The sequence below is a fragment of the Mytilus edulis genome, chromosome 11 (genome assembly GCF_963676685.1).
Source record: "Mytilus edulis chromosome 11, xbMytEdul2.2, whole genome shotgun sequence".
In the NCBI taxonomy this organism is placed as follows: Eukaryota; Metazoa; Mollusca; class Bivalvia; order Mytilida; family Mytilidae; genus Mytilus; species Mytilus edulis.
Window position 1 is genome coordinate 31,649,718 of NC_092354.1, and position 9,583 is coordinate 31,659,300.

Below are 9,583 nucleotides of genomic sequence, written 5' to 3' on the forward strand. Positions count from 1 at the left end.
TAGCGTTAAGCGCTAGATATATCTATATAAGTATTGTGCTTTACATATACAGCGCTTGAATATGACATTGACAGCGGCAAACTTCACATTTCCACCGTTATTCTGTTAATATACATGTATCTACAACATTAAACTTAAGATCTGAAGCAATCGAGTTTATATCTTCAGCACTGGACTGTTTTTAGTGCAGGACATTACACCTCTAACGCTGGAGTTTGCTCTACAATGCTTTATTGACATCTACAGTGCCAAAATTCACATCTCCAGCGTTTAACGTTTAATATATATAGCTACAGTAACAATTATAGCACTGGAGTTTTTTTTTGGTATCTTCATCGCTGGACTTTTATCTATGTAGCGCTGCACTCAGTGGCGGATCCATAAATTTTCATCAGTGTTTAAGAGGGGATCTGCTCAAGTCATGCTTCAGTGATTTCCCTATATAGTCAACCAAATTAAGACCACAAAAGAGTGCCCCTAAAAAAACCTTTAAATCCCTTTAAGGGACTTGACTTATATATCTAACGCTGGACTTTACACCTACACTTCTTAACATAACATCTTCATGCTGAAGTTTTCCTTCTTAAAATCTTAAAAACACCTCATTATTTGTTGTATATGGTTGTCATATATTGTATACGGCGTTGGAAACTTGCATGTTCAGTAAGTACAGGCGATACATAAAATAGAAGATGTGGTATAATTGTAATTGCGATAACTGACACAGAAATTAACAGCTATAGGTCACCGTATGGTCTTCAACAATGAACAAACGTTTAACACGTAAACAGGAGTGCATAGTGCACCTAATTTACCTAGATGACAATCAAGATTATTGAAACTTTAAAGATGGATTTTATTTCATAATTTCAATCTTCTTGAAACGCAAAACATCATACCTACATATTTGATTTCACAACACAAAACCATGCAAGGAAAATAATGTTTCGTTTCTTTCAATTTTCAGAAATTGACCATGGATGAATCTTTCGAAATAGAAGGAATTGATGAATCGCTTCAGTTGTAACGATTGAAGTGGAGACAGAAAATCAAAATGAGTTTAAATGCAACGTTTGTCAGTTTTCGAGCAACTACAAAAGAAACTTGACACGCCACATGAATAGTTAACATCCATCCCCTGGACATGAAATAACACCAAAAACACAACTTTGCAGCATTTGTGGGAAATGTACAAAACTGCTTACGGACTCTCACTACATGTAAAAACAATACATGAGAAGGTGTTAAGATATCAGTGTTACGTTTGCCAAAAGGGGTTTGCTACCCATTGGAACTACAAGGGTCACCTTGCATCTCATGATACTGCACTTAAGGAAAGGTGCAGTATCTGTAATGCAACATACCAATACAAGAAATCTTTACTTCAACATCACAATACCTGCCATAGAAGCAAAGTGGAGAAAACCACCTATGAGTGTTCTGTGTGCCAACTAGTTGTGTCATCAAAATCGTCCCTAACAGAACACACCAAAGCCATCCATAATGATTTACGATCTGGTACTGCAAAGTTAATTGCTGAATCTTCGGGATTCAAATGTCTCTGAATATCTTGACCTTGATTTTTCATGCCACTCATAAATCTCAGAAACCTTACCTTAAAAAGTTTGAGGCCTTTTCGCCAAAACTGTTTCACCTCCGGGGAATAACGCATTTTATGAGAGTCGTCCAACGAATACCACGAAACAACATCCTTAAATAACAAGAATGCAATATATTTTAGAGGCAGTTTATTCCCGTCCAGAAGCCTATCGAACTTCATGTAAGAGTTCATTTCCCCTTCATTCTTAAGGGTTTGGATAACTGCCGGTAAAAGTTCATACAACTCCGGTGAATTATCAGTATCTAAAAAATGTTCTCCATGCGTTTCCATAAAACGTTTTCTTCCTGTTCACCCTGCAAATCAGATTGTGGTATTGGTAAATCTTGTATTTGGTTGAAAAGAAATTATGTTGCTCTTTCAGAAATTTCTGTTTCTAAAGGTAGTTCCATTTTAGTCTTTTTATTTTCTTGAAAGTGCACAAATGGATCATTTTCCTCGGGAAGTCTCGAAAGTTTCAAAGTCATTGTCTCTTTTTTTGGAATTATAATTTTTCCATTCCTCAAAATTTCGTTTGAAATGATATTGTAATTTTTCGTTCTTTCCTGTGTGGCTTTTTGAAAAGTGTTAACTATTCTAATTTTTAACAAAACATCACCATGGGTAATTATGTTATGGTCTATAATCTCTCCGAAATTTCGTGTCGTTAGTTGGCAATATATACATTTGAAAATTTCGTTTCCGTCCATGATGTGTATCCTAGTGAAAAATTGAAGATTGAACGCTAAATTGTATTCCATTTTTCCATTTAAAGTAGTATGATATGTGTATTTAAATAAATATTATTTGATTGATTGGTGCTTAATTATTGTCCATAGACAATTATAGTTCGTGCATAATTAGGCCGTAATATAGTTTAGAATATAAGCTGTCACAGAAAACAGAGGAAATCTTCGCATTTTTTATATTGTGACCAAAGTTGAAATCAATTCCCAAAACTTAAAAGTAAATTTATATTTTTTTTCATATAGAAAATAGTGGAATATTTGAAATAATGACTTTATTGACTGATTTTTGTGTGACGAGCTTATTATTTTTAATCGAGATTTATTATGATGTGTGCTGTACGTTTATGTCTTGGATACAGATTTCCGATTCATATGTCTCTGGTAAAGAAAAACTACGTGTGCGTTAGAATGGTGTACTTGGTTGAGCTTAATTGGAGAACAATGACAAAATTTATGTTCACTCTTATTTATATATTTAATACATCAATATTGAGAGAAGAAATAGAAAACAATGAAATAAATATGCAATCTTTTATTATTTTGCCCGAGTGATTGTACAGAAAGGCTCCGAGCGAGAATACAGCAGGCGAGCAAGCGATTGTACAGAAACTAAATATTATAACGTTTGCGTTAATCAAAACTTACATTCAACAACTTGTTGTTTTTCGAATGTCGGAGCACCGCTTGACAGTCTCCCGAATGACCAAAATATTAAAACACCGTACAGTTCCGTTCCCACACTGTGGATTAGAATCATCAAGGTGTTTGTAACACATGTGGTTTTCAATGCATTAAGTACCATCATTGGTTTTGTTTCTTTCCCCTATCTGAAAAGTACCTTCCGGGTTGAAAATGTCTGACAACCAAAATATACATGAAAAAACAGTGCAAAAAAGACAGTAAAGGTCAGCAAAAAATCGGAGATGTGTTTAGAATAATATTTCCCAATTTCAATAAAAAATATGCATTTTTCCCAATAAAAAACGGTAGAGGTAGTTTTGAAAAAAGACAACAATATCACTGATAAGTCATCAATACAGGCTATAATAATAGTCATCAATACAGGAGACCATTGTATCAATCACTTTTGTACATGAACATCCAGAAGGTTGTATCAAGTGCAGTAGTGTTGATAAGTCATTACTAGAAGTATCAGCTAGATTTCAAAACATGAATTCCATCCCAGCAGAACTAATCGATGGAATAGATTATGCGTTATCACGAGCTCAAGAGCAAATATTGACACGGAAAGCACTTTGAGTGCAAGATTCACTCCCGTATTACAAAAAAAACTGAATAAAGTTGAAATTATGGGTGAACGTGGAAGAAAAGTGCCTGTTATATTAACAGAAATAATGGGTTTAGACTAGATAAAAACAAGTGTTGCTGAAGTAATTAAATTTCTGTTTGCAAGATCAGGATAATGATGAGGCCATATAAGAGGAAGTGACTACCTAAGAAAGTTTAGTGAGGCTACCTTAGTTGCTATAGGGAAAACTGTGTTGCTATGGTTATTCAATATTTGGAGAGAGAACAACACAAGGATTGTATAAATACTTATTGTTCGATGTTTAGTGACTCCATGTATATGCTGTTCTGGTAATAGAAAATATTTGAACTTGATTACTGGTCTTCTTTGGTCATTACGGTCCATAGACACCCTTCTGTACCTCAGAATTTCATCAAAACAGTTTGGGAAGTTTTCATTGGTATTACACCAGCATCACCGTACTTTTTTTTGATGATATCTTCATTTTCTATCTCTATCTCTATTGTTATATTGTAAACTATCATCTTTTGTTTGCTATGACCCTATCTATTCCATTTAACAGAAGAGCCTCTTTTATTAAAAATGGACAAAAAAACAAAACAATAATAAATATAAAACATATGTCAGAATTAACAAAGCCTCCAACCTATGATGAACTCACTAATACTACAATTGTATGAACACAAATTCTAACAATTGTTCCCCCTAAATTGACAAAAGGAAGCCCAACACATCAAAACTTTACACAGTGCTTCAGTACTACAAAACAAAGGTCTAGTTCAATTTTCATCTTAATCCATCACAAATGTTATGAACTATGCTGTTTTCAAGATTTTGCACTCCCACTCTTTTAAACGGTTCCTAGATGAAAACTTGAAAATTAATTAACCTATACATAATGTGGCGGCGTATCATTTTTTTGTTGATTGTTCAGTAAAATACTTTACCAAAAGACAATGTCAAGCAATTTGAAATGAACTATCATTTTCATGGAAATATGCATATTTTGCATTTTTTAGGATTTAAGTAAATAAAGGTCTTGGAATTTCCCCTCCCCAAGGGTGACTGGTGTATAGAAATATGGTCACTTGGTCTTCTCCCGACTGGCAGTAAAACGCTTGCCGAAGTGGGGCGTCCGTTTGGCTGTGCGGGATGTATCAAGTTCGCAGTCACGTCCGGTCAGAAGGGGGACGTTAAATCCGATGCCTCGTGTAAAGAGAGTGCCACGCTCTTTGCACGTTAAGAACCCTTGCAACAACTCTCCGAGGGGTCCGTAGGTGGCCTGTTGCAAGGCAAAATATTTGTCCCTATCCAATATACCCTCCTTTTCCGGTGGCATTCCAAATTTCTCCGACCATCATCCCAGATGGCCTCTATTGTATCAACCTACCTATTGTATTTATTGTGAACTTGTTCTCGTCCTGAATATGCAAGAAATATTTGCCACTGGACGTTAAGCAACCAACAATCAATCAATCAATGGAATTTCCCACCTTTTTTTTGGTGCGGGTACATCCAACTATATATATTCTATATATTAATCAAGTGATTAAATAAAACTTACCCATTATGCATTGTTTTGGAGCTTCATGTCTGTAGAACAATAACTGAATCTGCTGAACCAAATCCACGCAAACTATAAAGACTTAAAAAGACCAACTTTACTGCTGTGGGAGAAGAAGACCTCATACAAAAACTTGTGAAAAAACACTTCAATATCATGAATGGAAAATTAACAAACACAGTAACCAACCAGTTAAAAAAAGGTTTGGGATGCCATTACCGTGAAAGTTCGCTTGTAGTTGCTTTTCGTACGTCAACAGAAATAAGAAACAAGCGGAGAAATACCACAAGAGTGATTAAGGCTGTTATACAACTCACAGGAGTGAGGTATTCAAAACTGGAGGAGGACCAGCTCCAAAACTCTTAAAAATAATAATGTGTTGTGGAAACAGGTTCCGCTAGTTTATTTGGTCAACACTTCAAGTTTTCTTGACACAATGTGTAAAATTAAAATTTGTCAATGGATTTTTATATTTCAAACAATGAACCTCAAAGTGAGATTTTTGCTATTAAACGGTTATTCATAATAATGCAGTTATATTAATATCACTAAATCTGACAATCTTTCAAACCTTAACCTAAAAAAGATTGACAAATTCTGCTAACGATAGAACAATGATAAATTTACTTATTTTTATATGAACTTTAGTTGTTAATTTCAATTTCTGAGTAATTTGGTCTCATGTGGAGAGGTGTCTCACAAAATTGAAATGTTAATATTTGAAATTATGGGTAATTTGTACATTTGTCCTATGATGTGTACTTGCTGCTAATGTCAGTATCAGTGGACTAATTGTGATATAAAAACTATTGGGTCAGTACGCATGTCCGCAACTGACATGCGCTAATGCAATGCGTAGGGATCTACCCCCCCTTTTCATTCATCAAATTGCACGGGATTGTTTTCGCAGAAAAGCACGAGGTTTTTTTTTGGCGAATGAATACATGTCATTGTTCAAAACTTTAACACAGTTAGTTTAGCCTTTTTGAACGATTATTGTGAAAGTATGAACAGAAAATGTATTGAAACTTTAAAAAAAAAAAGCTGCACTATTAGTTACGAAATAATTCATTGCAAATTTGTTAATTTTTTTAACCTTGAAAACCCTTTACGTATGATACTGTTTGGCTGTTCTGTTTTACCCAATTTTGAAAATATAAGTAATATATATTTCAATGATTATTTATTTTTTATTCGCATTTCTCACTTTTATATTTTTTTCCAATGTTAATTGTATTCGTCCTGAGGCGTACAAGAAGCTTTTAAACGCCCGGTATTTGCATTCCTTTTCTTTGTGTTTACGGAAGCATACTTGTGACGTCACCTTGTTTCGTTGCCATGCCAAGACAATAACATCATTTTGCGGAATTTTCGTTTTATTAAATTAAATCATGCAAAATAAGTTAAAAAAGACTGATTTTTTTATGTTGCTGTAGAATAGAGATAAATATTATATTGTATCTGAATCTTGGCCGAAAATGTCGAAAATTGAGAATATATAGTAGTATAAAAAGTTGGTCATAACGCGGAACAGCCGTTTTTGTGTATCACTGCATTTGCATTAAAGGTAGATATATTGTTGTTTTACTGGTTAACGATAATAGGTCGTCATATAAGAATGATATATGAAGCTTTGAGTTTTTAAATCTAAATCACTGCTATTACAGATCTGCAATCATTCTACCACATACATGAGAGTACAGTCAATCGTATGGGGACGAGAACATCTATGCACCAGGACTTCAGTGACTTATTCAGGATTTTTGATTGATACAGAATACCCATTTATTGGAGTTAGTGCTGATTCAATTGCAAACTGTTCATGCCATTGAAAAAAGTTGTGGAGGTTAAGTGTCAATACATTTTTTCTATTAGTCAAATTTAAAAAGAAAACATAATCAACAAAGCAATCTCATTTAAGACATTTTATCCAGCCGTAGACTTGTCAAATCAGTAAGACAATATATGCAAATGTAAATTAATCATTCATTTTTTTACAAATCAGTCAGATGATAGAGGGTGTTTAATTGAGCAGGATAATCATTTTTGAAGCTCTTAAGTATTCGACAAACATGTAAGTTTTAAACCAAAACTTTAAAATTACATACAAACTGCTTGTTTTTGCATGATTTGCATGATTTGTAATTTTGAATTTATTGATTTTAAAGATAACACCTTGAAGTTTGTTTTGAAAGAAGAAAAATATCTCAAATATAGACCTACATGTAGATAGTTTGTGAAAATATTACAAAAACTGTTATATTGCACATTACAGAAATGGCAACTGGTGATAACTTGACTCTGGGTGGTAATTGGCAGACATTTTACAGTTTTGATAATTGTCGTTATGCCATTATGTATAGATACATTACTGGAAATTATTGTGAAATACTGCCAGACAGCACTATTTCCGATACTCTAGCAGATCATGTTCCCTATTTAGGTGAGGCTTGCACCGGCTGTGTATGTAGAAGATACCCTAGTATAATTGTTACAGCAAGTTCATGTGCAAATGATTCAACTGATTCTGTTATTATGAGCATGACTGGGTCAGATAAATAAGAAAGTGTGAATAACGTCACAACATCTATACACACATCTTACATGACTTTTGAAAATAACCCTGAAAATCGTGATCGTTCTCGTTCAGATGAAACAGAATTACCCAGCGAACGAGAGGTTTCTGTTGTTTCACATTCATTTTAGTGATGATGAAACACAGATGCCCTCTTTCTCTAGGACAGATATGTACCTGCATGAGAAGTCATTTAAATCTTTTGAGTTTGATGACTTTGACAGTAAGTTGCTATTTGAGTCTTTTTTTTTTAATCATTTTTGTATAAAATTAATGGAAAAATCTTAATCTTTATTCAAAATTTTCTTCCCTCTGGCAAATTTTTTGAACCTTCAGATAATTAAATCGAGTCGATCAAGTCATGCCCGTCGAACAATATTTCAATAGAGAGAGTATTTGGTCAACTTGATGCGGAACTGAAACGTGCTCCAAACTGTAGCTTACGCACTGTTGCATCAAAATTGTTGTATAAAACAATTAGACATCTGAATGGTTAAAAAAGAAAAAAAAAGAGTCGGAAAATGGTGAATTCATAAATGAGCAGTACGAAATATTTCAAAATTTATTAACTTTTCAAAATTGAAACAGAAAAAAACTACATGAAAATAGACTTTAAATAATAGAAGAAAGAAAAAAGACTACAACAATAAGAGAGCAAAAAAGAAGGCTAACAAAATGTAAAATGCTTAAAAGATTTGGAAACTATTGGAATTTGGAAATCAAAAGATAATCGAAGAAAATATTGGCAAAATTAGAACTAAAAAGGATAAACTTTCAGCTTTGAAGTCAAAAATATATATGGTAAAAGAACACCACAATCTTGATCACAACAAACATTTAATATTATTCAGTTGGAAAGGAAACAATTTATTGATGCATGGACGAGAGGCGCAGCTCCCGATTGACTTATTATACGGTCCATCACCGGATGAAGCAGAACGAGTTGAGCCTCATGGTTACGTAGACAGAGTACAGCAAAGCCTTTGGAAGATTCACCAAAAGGCTAGAGACAAAACGGCTGTAGCTAGCACGAGACAGAAAACGCAATATGATCTTCATATCTTTAAAAATAAATACACGGTGGGCCCCCCAGTTTGGCTCAATATCAAAATTAGAAAGAAAGGACTAAGTCCTCAGTTGCAAGACTGATGGGAGGGTCCCTATTTAATAATAGGGGTATTATCAGGTTTACTGTATACTGTACAGAAGGCGGCCGGAGCCAAAAAAAAGTTGTACATCACGACCGGTTAAAACCGTTCCAGGGTGAATTCACCAGCTAGTTATATATATATATCTCTTGAAGCAGTTAGTTGACATTCATATGACTTTGTTTTCCCAACTCATATGAAGGTTTATTATATAGGACATAGCTTACTATTTGTTGTATGTATATATATAAACGGAAAAACTTAAGGGTTCAAATTTTTGTGTTAAAATAGCTGGAATTGGTTTTGTAGCGTGTCTTGTCTTATTGGGTATGTCTGTGTTGGTGCTTGGCAGTGGCAGGAACTTCTAATTAGCAATAAAAAGGTGCAGCTCCCCATGATTTTTATCTGTCCAATTCTTAATAGGATATACATTTTATTTATTGCAGATGAATATGCTTCGAGCTAAGGTGCCATTTACTGTCTACCAGTGCTCAAAGTGTCCTGTGGGGTTTCCAACCGCTGCCCGGTTACTAACGCATGAGGAGCAGGTACATGAACCACAAAATGTATGCCCGTTTGCTTGATGTGATGTGTCGTTACCCAGATAAAAGCCAGACCGTATGCACCGCCACATCCAGCGTGTGCATCCTGTGTTGAGGAGAGGGTCACCCGCAGGGCAG